The 13,670-nt window shown below is 31.6% G+C and overlaps 10 non-coding genes across 10 annotated transcripts; all 10 read left to right on the top strand.

The window, feature by feature from the left end:
- The first annotated feature begins 1,117 nt into the window (after positions 1–1,117).
- Positions 1,118–1,191, top strand: TRNAT-AGU (transfer RNA threonine (anticodon AGU)). Its single transcript has one exon. It is a non-coding gene; the product is annotated as a tRNA-Thr (tRNA).
- Positions 1,192–3,668: 2,477 nt separating this feature from the next.
- TRNAT-CGU (transfer RNA threonine (anticodon CGU)) lies at positions 3,669–3,741 on the top strand. Its single transcript has one exon. It is a non-coding gene; the product is annotated as a tRNA-Thr (tRNA).
- A 1,453-nt stretch (positions 3,742–5,194) lies between these two features.
- TRNAT-AGU (transfer RNA threonine (anticodon AGU)) lies at positions 5,195–5,268 on the top strand. The gene has a single exon. It is a non-coding gene; the product is annotated as a tRNA-Thr (tRNA).
- Positions 5,269–7,745: 2,477 nt separating this feature from the next.
- TRNAT-CGU (transfer RNA threonine (anticodon CGU)) lies at positions 7,746–7,818 on the top strand. Its single transcript has one exon. It is a non-coding gene; the product is annotated as a tRNA-Thr (tRNA).
- A 947-nt stretch (positions 7,819–8,765) lies between these two features.
- Positions 8,766–8,838, top strand: TRNAT-CGU (transfer RNA threonine (anticodon CGU)). The gene has a single exon. It is a non-coding gene; the product is annotated as a tRNA-Thr (tRNA).
- Positions 8,839–9,783: 945 nt separating this feature from the next.
- Positions 9,784–9,856, top strand: TRNAT-CGU (transfer RNA threonine (anticodon CGU)). The gene has a single exon. It is a non-coding gene; the product is annotated as a tRNA-Thr (tRNA).
- A 947-nt stretch (positions 9,857–10,803) lies between these two features.
- TRNAT-CGU (transfer RNA threonine (anticodon CGU)) lies at positions 10,804–10,876 on the top strand. The gene has a single exon. It is a non-coding gene; the product is annotated as a tRNA-Thr (tRNA).
- Positions 10,877–11,310: 434 nt separating this feature from the next.
- TRNAT-AGU (transfer RNA threonine (anticodon AGU)) lies at positions 11,311–11,384 on the top strand. Its single transcript has one exon. It is a non-coding gene; the product is annotated as a tRNA-Thr (tRNA).
- A 438-nt stretch (positions 11,385–11,822) lies between these two features.
- On the top strand, positions 11,823–11,895 carry TRNAT-CGU (transfer RNA threonine (anticodon CGU)). Its single transcript has one exon. It is a non-coding gene; the product is annotated as a tRNA-Thr (tRNA).
- Positions 11,896–12,842: 947 nt separating this feature from the next.
- On the top strand, positions 12,843–12,915 carry TRNAT-CGU (transfer RNA threonine (anticodon CGU)). The gene has a single exon. It is a non-coding gene; the product is annotated as a tRNA-Thr (tRNA).
- The last annotated feature ends 755 nt before the right edge of the window (positions 12,916–13,670 follow it).

Raw genomic sequence — 13,670 nt, 5'->3', positions numbered from 1 at the left:
TAGAGCGTTTTCTGAACTGAGAAATGATTATGAAAGTGAAAAACTCAGGATTCTCTTGAACACCATATGGCAAACTGTTCCTTAAAGCATTTTCAAGAGGGTGCTGTGGCTTAGATCTTTAAAGCGCCTGTCTAGTAAACAGGAGATCCTGAGTTCAAATCTCAGCAGTGCCTTGCTTTCCTCATTCTTATATAAAAAACTATTTTCATTAAGTCGTCCTGCGATTCAATTCAATTAGAAAAGTCTGATTTATCTTTCGGTTGAACAGATCATCTTAAACCTAATAAAAACTGAAAGTGTTTTCAATATTATAGTAACAATACTGTGATTGCAAAATCAAAAAGGTATTTCAATGAGCAAGAGGCAGATGAAATATAACCCCAGATTTGAGCAATATTGATGAATATATGTAAAACACTTATTTATGAACTATTCAAAATATGGGATTGAGTTTAAAATGTGTTCTTTTGTAATACAACATAGCTATTCCTGTTTACAGATTAGGAATCCTTGCTTGTTTAACATTAGAATACATATTAAGACACTTTAACACAGGCACAGAATTTGATCACCAATACTAAATTAATGATCCCTTCTGTATCACTAAAATAGGTGCTGTTGCTAAGTGGTTAAAGCGCCTGTCTCGTAAACAGGAAATCCTGAGTTCAAATGTCAGCAGCACCTTATTATTGGTCCTTACATGTAAAAATAATTTTCATCACGCAAATGTTTAATACGTTTTAAAAAGAAAAGTGTTGTTCTGTGAACATTAGAATGGGTCATCTTAAATTGAAAAACTAAAAAACGTGGTATTGTGAAGATTTTCAAAGTAATGCTTTGAATGAAAAAGGGAAAAAGAGTGACAAAGAGAAAAATAGACATAAAAAATCATTCTAGAGTTGAATTCAAGTAATGCATTCTTAAAGAAGGCATAATTAAAACATTTATGAACAGGATAAGCAATATATCAATGAGGTGTTTATGAATAGGATCAGTATCCTCGTCTAAACTATTTGAGTAGTGCGTTTTCTGAACTGAGAAATGATTATGAAAGTGAAAAACTCAGGTTTCTCTTGAACACCATATGGCAAACTGTTCCTTAAAGCATTTTCAAGAGGGTGCTGTGGCTTAGCTGGTTAAAGCGCCTGTCTAGTAAACAGGAGATCCTGAGTTCAAATCTCAGCAGTGCCTTGCTTTTCTCATTCTTAAATAAAAAACTATTTTCATTAAGTCGTCCTGCGATTCAATTCAATTAGAAAAGTCTGATTTATCTTTCGGTTGAACAGATCATCTTAAACCTAATAAAAACTGAAAGTGTTTTCAATATTATAGTAACAATACTGTGATTGCAAAAATCAGAAAGGTATTTCAATGAGCAAGAGGCAGATGAAATATAATCCTAGATTTGAGCAATATTGATGAATATATGTAAAACACTTATTTATGAACTATTCAAAATATGGGATTAAGTTTAAAATGTGTTCTTTTGTAATACAACATAGCTATTCTTGTTTACAGATTAGGAATCCTTGCTTGTTTAACATTAGAATACATATTAAGACACTTTAACACAGGCACAGAATTTGATCACCAATACTAAATTAATGATCCCTTCTGTATCACTAAAATAGCTGCTGTGGCTAAGTGGTTAAAGCGCCTGTCTCATAAACAAGAAATCCTGCGTTCAAATCTCAGCAGCACCTTATTATTGGTCCTTACATGTAAAAATAATTTTCAGCACGCAAATGTTTAATACATTTTAAAAAGAAAAGTGTTGTTCTGTGAACATTAGAATGGGTCATCTTAAATTGAAAAACAAAAAAACGTGGTATTGTGAAGATTTTCAAAGTAATGCTTTGAATGAAAAAGGGAAAAAAGAGTGACAAAGAGCAAAATAGAGATAAAAAATCATTCTAGAGTTGAATTCAAGTAATGCATTCTTAAAGAAGGCATAATTAAAACATTTATGAACAGGATAAGCAATATATCAATGAGGTGTTTATGAATAGGATCAGTATCCTCGTCTAAACTATTTGAGTAGTGCGTTTTCTGAACTGAGAAATGATTATGAAAGTGAAAAACTCAGGTTTCTCTTGAACACCATATGGCAAACTGTTCCTTAAAGCATTTTCAAGAGGGTGCTGTGGCTTAGCTGGTTAAAGCGCCTGTCTAGTAAACAGTAGATCCTGAGTTCAAATCTCAGCAGTGCCTTGCTTTCCTCATTCTTACATAAAAAATTATTTTCATTAAGTCGTCCTGCGATTCAATTCAATTAGAAAAGTCTGATTTATCTTTCGGTTGAACAGATCATCTTAAACCTAATAAAAACTGAAAGTGTTTTCAATATTATAGTAACAATACTGTGATTGCAAAATCAAAAAGGTATTTCAATGAGCAAGAGGCAGATGAAATATGACCCTAGATTTGAGCAATATTGATGAATATATGTAAAACACTTATTTATAAACTATTCAAAATATGGGATTGAGTTTAAAATGTGTTCTTTTTTAATACAACATAGCTATTCTTGTTTACAGATTAGGAATCCTTGCTTGTTTAACATTAGAATACATATTAAGACACTTTACCACAGGCACAGAAGTTGATCACCAATACTAAATTAATGATCCCTTCTGTATAACTAAAGTAGATGCTGTGGCTAAGTGGTTAAAGCGCCTGTCTCATAAACAGGAAATCCTGAGTTCAAATCTCAGCAGCACCTTATTATTGGTCCTTACATGTAAAAATAATTTTCATCACGCAAATGTTTAATACATTTTAAAAAGAAAAGTGTTGTTCTGTGAACATTAGAATGGGTCATCTTAAATTGAAAAACAAAAAAACGTGGTATTGTAAGATTTTCAAAGTAATGCTTTGAATGAAAAAGGGAAAAAAGAGTGACAAAGAGCAAAATAGAGATGAAAAATCATTCTAGAGTTGAAATCAAGTAATGCATTCTTAAAGAAGGCATAATTAAAACATTTATGAACAGGATAAGCAATATTTCAATGAGGTGTTTATGAATAGGATCAGTATCCTCGTCTAAACTATTTGAGTAGTGCGTTTTCTGAACTGAGAAATGATTATGAAAGTGAAAAACTCAGGTTTCTCTTGAACACCATATGGCAAACTGTTCCTTAAAGCATTTTCAAGAGGGTGCTGTGGCTTAGCTGGTTAAAGCGCCTGTCTAGTAAACAGAAGATCCTGAGTTTAAATCTCAGCAGTGCCTTGCTTTCCTTATTCTTAAATAAAAAATTATTTTCATTAAGTCGTCCTGCGATTCAATTAAATTAGAAAAGTCTGATTTATCTTTCGGTTGAACAGATCATCTTAAACCTAATAATAACTGAAAGTGTTTTCAATAATATAGTAACAATACTGTGATTGCAAAAATCTAAAAGGTATTTCAATGAGCAAGAGGCAGATGAAATATAACCCTAGATTTGAGCAATATTGATGAATATATGTAAAACACTTATTTATGAACTATTCAACATATGGGATTGAGTTTAAAATGTGTTCTTTTTTAATACAACATAGCTATTCTTGTTTACAGATTAGGAATCCTTGCTTGTTTAACATTAGAATACATATTAAGACACTTTAACACAGGCACAGAATTTGATCACCAATACTAAATTAATGATCCCTTCTGTATCACTAAATTAGGTGCTGTGGCTAAGTGGTTAAAGCGCCTGTCTCGTAAACAGAAAATCCTGAGTTCAAATCTCAGCAGTACCTTATTATTGGTCCTTACATGTAAAAATAATTTTCATCACGCAAATGTTTAATACATTTTAAAAAGAAAAGTGTTGTTCTGTGAACATTAGAATGGGTCATCTTAAATTGAAAAACTAAAAAACGTGGTATTGTGAAGATTTTCAAAGTAATGCTTTGAATGAAAAAGGGAAAAAAGAGTGACAAAGAGCAAAATAGAGATAAAAAATCATTCTAGAGTTGAAATCAAGTAATGCATTCTTAAAGAAGGCATAATTAAAACATTTATGAACAGGATAAGCAATATATCAATGAGGTGTTTATCAATAGGATCAGTATCCTCGTCTAAAGTAGTTGAGTAGAGCGTTTTCTGAACTGAGAAATGATTATGAAAGTGAAAAACTCAGGATTCTCTTGAACACCATATGACAAACTGTTCCTTAAAGCATTTTCAAGAGGGTGCTGTCGCTTAGCTGGTTAAAGCGCCTGTCTAGTAAACAGGAGATCCTGAGTTCAAATCTCAGCAGTGCCTTGCTTTCCTCATTCTTAAATAAAAAACTATTTTCATTAATTCGTCCTGCGATTCAATTCAATTAGAAAAGTCTGATTTATCTTTCGGTTGAACAGATCATCTTAAACCTAATAAAAACTGAAAGTGTTTTCAATATTATAGTAACAATACTGTGATTGCAAAAATCAAAAAGGTATTTCAATGAGCAAGAGGCAGATGAAATGTAACCCTAGATTTGAGCAATATTGATTAATATATGTAAAACACTTATTTATGAACTATTCAAAATATGGGATTGAGTTTAAAATGTGTTCTTTTGTAATACAACATAGCTATTCCTGTTTACAGATTAGGAATCCTTGCTTGTTTAACATTAGAATACATATTAAGACACTTTAACACAGGCACAGAATTTGATCACCAATACTAAATTAATGATCCCTTCTGTATCACTAAAATAGGTGCTGTTGCTAAGTGGTTAAAGCGCCTGTCTCGTAAACAGGAAATCCTGAGTTCAAATGTCAGCAGCACCTTATTATTGGTCCTTACATGTAAAAATAATTTTCATCACGCAAATGTTTAATACGTTTTAAAAAGAAAAGTGTTGTTCTGTGAACATTAGAATGGGTCATCTTAAATTGAAAAACTAAAAAACGTGGTATTGTGAAGATTTTCAAAGTAATGCTTTGAATGAAAAAGGGAAAAAGAGTGACAAAGAGAAAAATAGACATAAAAAATCATTCTAGAGTTGAATTCAAGTAATGCATTCTTAAAGAAGGCATAATTAAAACATTTATGAACAGGATAAGCAATATATCAATGAGGTGTTTATGAATAGGATCAGTATCCTCGTCTAAACTATTTGAGTAGTGCGTTTTCTGAACTGAGAAATGATTATGAAAGTGAAAAACTCAGGTTTCTCTTGAACACCATATGGCAAACTGTTCCTTAAAGCATTTTCAAGAGGGTGCTGTGGCTTAGCTGGTTAAAGCGCCTGTCTAGTAAACAGGAGATCCTGAGTTCAAATCTCAGCAGTGCCTTGCTTTTCTCATTCTTAAATAAAAAACTATTTTCATTAAGTCGTCCTGCGATTCAATTCAATTAGAAAAGTCTGATTTATCTTTCGGTTGAACAGATCATCTTAAACCTAATAAAAACTGAAAGTGTTTTCAATATTATAGTAACAATACTGTGATTGCAAAAATCAGAAAGGTATTTCAATGAGCAAGAGGCAGATGAAATATAACCCTAGATTTGAGCAATATTGATGAATATATGTAAAACACTTATTTATGAACTATTCAAAATATGGGATTAAGTTTAAAATGTGTTCTTTTGTAATACAACATAGCTATTCTTGTTTACAGATTAGGAATCCTTGCTTGTTTAACATTAGAATACATATTAAGACACTTTAACACAGGCACAGAATTTGATCACCAATACTAAATTAATGATCCCTTCTGTATCTCTAAAATAGCTGCTGTGGCTAAGTGGTTAAAGCGCCTGTCTCATAAACAAGAAATCCTGCGTTCAAATCTCAGCAGCACCTTATTATTGGTCCTTACATGTAAAAATAATTTTCAGCACGCAAATGTTTAATACATTTTAAAAAGAAAAGTGTTGTTCTGTGAACATTAGAATGGGTCATCTTAAATTGAAAAACAAAAAAACGTGGTATTGTGAAGATTTTCAAAGTAATGCTTTGAATGAAAAAGGGAAAAAAGAGTGACAAAGAGCAAAATAGAGATAAAAAATCATTCTAGAGTTGAATTCAAGTAATGCATTCTTAAAGAAGGCATAATTAAAACATTTATGAACAGGATAAGCAATATATCAATGAGGTGTTTATGAATAGGATCAGTATCCTCGTCTAAACTATTTGAGTAGTGCGTTTTCTGAACTGAGAAATGATTATGAAAGTGAAAAACTCAGGTTTCTCTTGAACACCATATGGCAAACTGTTCCTTAAAGCATTTTCAAGAGGGTGCTGTGGCTTAGCTGGTTAAAGCGCCTGTCTAGTAAACAGTAGATCCTGAGTTCAAATCTCAGCAGTGCCTTGCTTTCCTCATTCTTACATAAAAAATTATTTTCATTAAGTCGTCCTGCGATTCAATTCAATTAGAAAAGTCTGATTTATCTTTCGGTTGAACAGATCATCTTAAACCTAATAAAAACTGAAAGTGTTTTCAATATTATAGTAACAATACTGTGATTGCAAAATCAAAAAGGTATTTCAATGAGCAAGAGGCAGATGAAATATGACCCTAGATTCGAGCAATATTGATGAATATATGTAAAACACTTATTTATAAACTATTCAAAATATGGGATTGAGTTTAAAATGTGTTCTTTTTTAAGACAACATAGCTATTCTTGTTTACAGATTAGGAATCCTTGCTTGTTTAACATTAGAATACATATTAAGACACTTTAACACAGGCACAGAAGTTGATCACCAATACTAAATTAATGATCCCTTCTGTATCACTAAAGTAGATGCTGTGGCTAAGTGGTTAAAGCGCCTGTCTCGTAAACAGGAAATCCTGAGTTCAAATCTCAGCTGCACCTTATTATTGGTCCTTACATGTAAAAATAATTTTCATCACGCAAATGTTTAATACATTTTAAAAAGAAAAGTGTTGTTCTGTGAACATTAGAATGGGTCATCTTAAATTGAAAAACAAAAAAACGTGGTATTGTGAAGATTTTCAAAGTAATGCTTTGAATGAAAAAGGGAAAAAAGAGTGACAAAGAGCAAAATAGAGATGAAAAATCATTCTAGAGTTGAAATCAAGTAATGCATTCTTAAAGAAGGCATAATTAAAACATTTATGAACAGGATAAGCAATATATCAATGAGGTGTTTATGAATAGGATCAGTATCCTCGTCCAAACTATTTGAGTAGTGCGTTTTCTGAACTGAGAAATGATTATGAAAGTGAAAAACTCAGGTTTCTCTTGAACACCATATGGCAAACTGTTCCTTAAAGTATTTTCAAGAGGGTGCTGTGGCTTAGCTGGTTAAAGCGCCTGTCTAGTGAACAGGAGATCCTGAGTTTAAATCTCAGCAGTGCCTTGCTTTCCTTATTCTTAAATAAAAAATTATTTTCATTAAGTCGTCCTGCGATTCAATTAAATTAGAAAAGTCTGATTTATCTTTCGATTGAACAGATCATCTTAAACCTAATAAAAACTGAAAGTGTTTACAATATTATAGTAACCATACTGTGATTGCAAAATCAAAAAGGTATTTCAATGAGCAAGAGGCAGATGAAATATAACCCTAGATTTGAGCAATATTGATGAATATATGTAAAACACTTATTTATGAACTATTCAAAATATGGGATTGAGTTTAAAATGTGTTCTTTTTTAATACAACATAGGTATTCTTGTTTACAGATTAGGAATCCTTGCTTGTTTAACATTAGAATACATATTAAGACACTTTAACACAGGCACAGAATTTGATCACCAATACTAAATTAATGATCCCTTCTGTATCACTAAATTAGGTGCTGTGGCTAAGTGGTTAAAGCGCCTGTCTCGTAAACATGAAATCCTGAGTTCAAATCTCAGCAGTACCTTATTATTGGTCCTTACATGTAAAAATAATTTTCATCACGCAAATGTTTAATACATTTTAAAAAGAAAAGTGTTGTTCTGTGAACATTAGAATGGGTCATCTTAAATTGAAAAACTAAAAAACGTGGTATTGTGAAGATTTTCAAAGTAATGCTTTGAATGAAAAAGGGAAAAAAGAGTGACAAAGAGCAAAATAGAGATAAAAAATCATTCTAGAGTTGAAATCAAGTAATGCATTCTTAAAGAAGGCATAATTAAAACATTTATGAACAGGATAAGCAATATATCAATGAGGTGTTTATCAATAGGATCAGTATCCTCGTCTAAAGTAGTTGAGTAGAGCGTTTTCTGAACTGAGAAATGATTATGAAAGTGAAAAACTCAGGATTCTCTTGAACACCATATGACAAACTGTTCCTTAAAGCATTTTCAAGAGGGTGCTGTCGCTTAGCTGGTTAAAGCGCCTGTCTAGTAAACAGGAGATCCTGAGTTCAAATCTCAGCAGTGCCTTGCTTTCCTCATTCTTAAATAAAAAACTATTTTCATTAATTCGTCCTGCGATTCAATTAAATTAGAAAAGTCTGATTTATCTTTCGGTTGAACAGATCATCTTAAACCTAATAAAAACTGAAAGTGTTTTCAATATTATAGTAACAATACTGTGATTGCAAAAATCAAAAAGGTATTTCAATGAGCAAGAGGCAGATGAAATGTAACCCTAGATTTGAGCAATATTGATTAATATATGTAAAACACTTATTTATGAACTATTCAAAATATGGGATTGAGTTTAAAATGTGTTCTTTTGTAATACAACATAGCTATTCTTGTTTACAGATTAGGAATCCTTGCTTGTTTAACATTAGAATACATATTAAGACACTTTAACACAGGCACAGAATTTGATCACCAATACTAAATTAATGATCCCTTCTGTATCACTAAAATAGGTGCTGTGGCTAAGTGGTTAAAGCGCCTGTCTCGTAAACAGGAAATCCTAAGTTCAAATCTCAGCAGCACCTTATTATTGATCCTTACATGTAAAAATAATTTTCATCACGCAAATGTTTAATACATTTAAAAAGAAAAGTGTTGTTCTGTGAACATTAGAATGGGTCATCTTAAATTGAAAAACAAAAAAACGTGGTATTGTGAAGATTTTCAAAGTACTGTTTTGAATGAAAAAGGGAAAAAAGAGTGACAAAGAGCAAAATAGAGATGAAAAATCATTCTAGAGTTGAAATCAAGTAATGCATTCTTAAAGAAGGCATAATTAAAACATTTATGAACAGGATAAGCAATATATCAATGAGGTGTTTATGAATAGGATCAGTATCCTCGTCTAAACTATTTGAGTAGTGCGTTTTCTGAACTGAGAAATGATTATGAAAGTGAAAAACTCAGGTTTCTCTTGAACACCATATGGCAAACTGTTCCTTAAAGAATTTTCAAGAGGGTGCTGTGGCTTAGCTGGTTAAAGCGCCTGTCTAGTAAACAGTAGATCCTGAGTTCAAATCTCAGCAGTGCCTTGCTTTCCTCATTCTTACATAAAAAATTATTTTCATTAAGTCGTCCTGCGATTCAATTCAATTAGAAAAGTCTGATTTATCTTTCGGTTGAACAGATCATCTTAAACCTAATAAAAACTGAAAGTGTTTTCAATATTATAGTAACAATACTGTGATTGCAAAATCAAAAAGGTATTTCAATGAGCAAGAGGCAGATGAAATATGACCCTAGATTTGAGCAATATTGATGAATATATGTAAAACACCTATTTATAAACTATTCAAAATATGGGATTGAGTTTAAAATGTGTTCTTTTTTAATACAACATAGCTATTCTTGTTTACAGATTAGGAATCCTTGCTTGTTTAACATTAGAATACATATTAAGACACTTTAACACAGGCACAGAAGTTGATCACCAATACTAAATTAATGATCCCTTCTGTATCACTAAAGTAGATGCTGTGGCTAAGTGGTTAAAGCGCCTGTCTCGTAAACAGGAAATCCTGAGTTCAAATCTCAGCAGCACCTTATTATTGGTCCTTACATGTAAAAATAATTTTCATCACGCAAATGTTTAACACATTTTAAAAAGAAAAGTGTTGTTCTGTGAACATTAGGATGGGTCATCTTAAATTGAAAAACAAAAAAACGTGGTATTGTGAAGATTTTCAAAGTAATGCTTTGAATGAAAAAGGGAAAAAAGAGTGACAAAGAGCAAAATAGAGATGAAAAATCATTCTAGAGTTGAAATCAAGTAATGCATTCTTAAAGAAGGCATAATTAAAGCATTTATGAACAGGATAAGCAATATATCAATGAGGTGTTTATGAATAGGATCAGTATCCTCGTCTAAACTATTTGAGTAGTGCGTTTTCTGAACTGAGAAATGATTATGAAAGTGAAAAACTCAAGTTTCTCTTGAACACCATATGGCAAACTGTTCCTTAAAGCATTTTCAAGAGGGTGCTGTGGCTTAGCTGGTTAAAGCGCCTGTCTAGTAAACAGGAGATCCTGAGTTTAAATCTCAGCAGTGCCTTACTTTCCTTATTCTTAAATAAAAAATTATTTTCATTAAGTCGTCCTGCGATTCAATTAAATTAGAAAAGTCTGATTTATCTTTCGGTTGAACAGATCATCTTAAACCTAATAATAACTGAAAGTGTTTTCAATAATATAGTAACAATACTGTGATTGCAAAAATCTAAAAGGTATTTCAATGAGCAAGAGGCAGATGAAATATAACCCTAGATTTGAGCAATATTGATGAATATATGTAAAACACTTATTTATGAACTATTCAACATATGGGATTGAGTTTAAAATGTGTTCTTTTGTAATACAATATAGCTATTCTTGTTTACAGATTAGGAATCCTTGCTTGTTTAACATTAGAATACATATTAAGACACTTTAACACAGGCACAGAATTTGATTACCAATACTAAATTAATGATCCCTTCTGTATCACTAAAATAGGTGCTGTGGCTAAGTGGTTAAAGCGCCTGTCTCGTAAACAGGAAATCCTGAGTTCAAATCTCAGCAGCACCTTATTATTGGTCCTTACATGTAAAAATAATTTTCATCACGCAAATGTTTAATACATTTTAAAAAGAAAAGTGTTGTTCTGTGAAGATTAGAATGGGTCATCTTAAATTGAAAAACAAAAAAACGTGGTATTGTGAAGATTTTCAAAGTAATGCTTTGAATGAAAAAGGGAAAAAAGAGTGACAAAGAGCAAAATAGAGATAAAAAATCATTCTAGAGTTGAATTCAAGTAATGCATTCTTAAAGAAGGCATGATTAAAACATTTATGAACAAGATAAGCAATATATCAATGATGTGTTTATCAATAGGATCAGTATCCTCGTCTAAAGTAGTTGAGTAGAGCGTTTTCTGAAATGAGAAATGATTATGAAAGTGAAAAACTCAGGAGTCTCTTGAACACCATATGGCAAACTGTTCCTTAAAGCATTTTCAAGAGGGTGCTGTGGCTTAGCTGGTTAAAGCGCCTGTCTAGTAAACAGGAGATCCTGAGTTCAAATCTCAGCAGTGCCTTGCTTTCCTCTTTCTTAAATAAAAAACTATTTTCATTAATTCGTCCTGCGATTCAATTAAATTAGAAAAGTCTGATTTATCTTTCGGTTGAACAGATCATCTTAAACCTAATAAAAACTGAAAGTGTTTTCAATATTATAGTAACAATACTGTGATTGCAAAATTAAAAAGGTATTTCAATAATCAAGAGGCAGATGAAATATGACCCTAGATTTGAGCAATATTGATGAATATTTGTAAAACACTTATTTATAAACTATTCAAAATATGGGATTGAGTTTAAAATGTGTTCTTTTTTAATACAACATAGGTATTCTTGTTTACAGATTAGGAATCCTTGCTTGTTTAACATTAGAATACATATTAAGACACTTTAACACAGGCACAGAATTTGATCACCAATACTAAATTAATGATCCCTTCTGTATCACTAAATTAGGTGCTGTGGCTAAGTGGTTAAAGCGCCTGTCTCGTAAACAGGAAATCCTGAGTTCAAATCTCAGCAGTACCTTATTATTGGTCCTTACATGTAAAAATAATTTTCATCACGCAAATGTTTAATACATTTTAAAAAGAAAAGTGTTGTTCTGTGAACATTAGAATGGATCATCTTAAATTGAAAAACTAAAAAACGTGGTATTGTGAAGATTTTCAAAGTAATGCTTTGAATGAAAAAGGGAAAAAAAAGTGACAAAGAGCAAAATAGAGATAAAAAATCATTCTAGAGTTGAAATCAAGTAATGCATTCTTAAAGAAGGCATAATTAAAACATTTATGAACAGGATAAGCAATATATCAATGAGGTGTTTATCAATAGGATCAGTATCCTCGTCTAAAGTAGTTGAGTAGAGCGTTTTCTGAACTGAGAAATGATTATGAAAGTGAAAAACTCAGGATTCTCTTGAACACCATATGACAAACTGTTCCTTAAAGCATTTTCAAGAGGGTGCTGTCGCTTAGCTGGTTAAAGCGCCTGTCTAGTAAACAGGAGATCCTGAGTTCAAATCTCAGCAGTGCCTTGCTTTCCTCATTCTTAAATAAAAAACTATTTTCATTAATTCGTCCTGCGATTCAATTAAATTAGAAAAGTCTGATTTATCTTTCGGTTGAACAGATCATCTTAAACCTAATAAAAACTGAAAGTGTTTTCAATATTATAGTAACAATACTGTGATTGCAAAAATCAAAAAGGTATTTCAATGAGCAAGAGGCAGATGAAATGTAACCCTAGATTTGAGCAATATTGATTAATATATGTAAAACACTTATTTATGAACTATTCAAAATATGGGATTGAGTTTAAAATGTGTTCTTTTGTAATACAACATAGCTATTCTTGTTTACAGATTAGGAATCCTTGCTTGTTTAACATTAGAATACATATTAAGACACTTTAACACAGGCACAGAATTTGATCACCAATACTAAATTAATGATCCCTTCTGTATCACTAAAATAGGTGCTGTGGCTAAGTGGTTAAAGCGCCTGTCTCGTAAACAGGAAATCCTAAGTTCAAATCTCAGCAGCACCTTATTATTGGTCCTTACATGTAAAAATAATTTTCATCACGCAAATGTTTAATACATTTAAAAAGAAAAGTGTTGTTCTGTGAACATTAGAATGGGTCATCTTAAATTGAAAAACAAAAAAACGTGGTATTGTGAAGATTTTCAAAGTACTGTTTTGAATGAAAAAGGGAAAAAAGAGTGACAAAGAGCAAAATAGAGATAAAAAATCATTCTAGAGTTGAATTCAAGTAATGCATTCTTAAAGAAGGCATGATTAAAACATTTATGAACAAGATAAGCAATATATCAATGAGGTGTTTATGAATAGGATCAGTATCCTCGTCTAAAGTAGTTGAGTAGAGCGTTTTCTGAACTGAGAAATGATTATGAAAGTGAAAAACTCAGGATTCTCTTGAACACCATATGGGAAACTGTTCCTTAAAGCATTTTCAAGAGGGTGCTGTGGCTTAGCTGGTTAAAGCGCCTGTCTAGTAAACATGAGATCCTGAGTTCAAATCTCAGAGGTGCCTTGCTTTCCGCATTCTTAAATAAAAAACTATTTTCATTAATTCGTCCTGCGATTCAATTAAATTAGAAAAGTCTGATTTATTTTTCGGTTGAACAGATCATCATAAACCTAATAAAAACTGAAAGTGTTTTCAATATTATAGTAACAATACTGTGATTGCAAAAATCAAAAAGGTATTTCAATGAGCAAGAGGCAGATTAAATATAACCCTAGATTTTAGCAATATTGATGAATATATGTAAAACACTT

The sequence above is a fragment of the Triturus cristatus genome, chromosome 8 (genome assembly GCF_964204655.1).
Source record: "Triturus cristatus chromosome 8, aTriCri1.1, whole genome shotgun sequence".
Lineage (NCBI taxonomy): Eukaryota > Metazoa > Chordata > Amphibia > Caudata > Salamandridae > Triturus > Triturus cristatus.
Note: the sequence above shows the minus strand (reverse complement) of the source record. Positions and strands in the feature narration are given on the sequence as shown.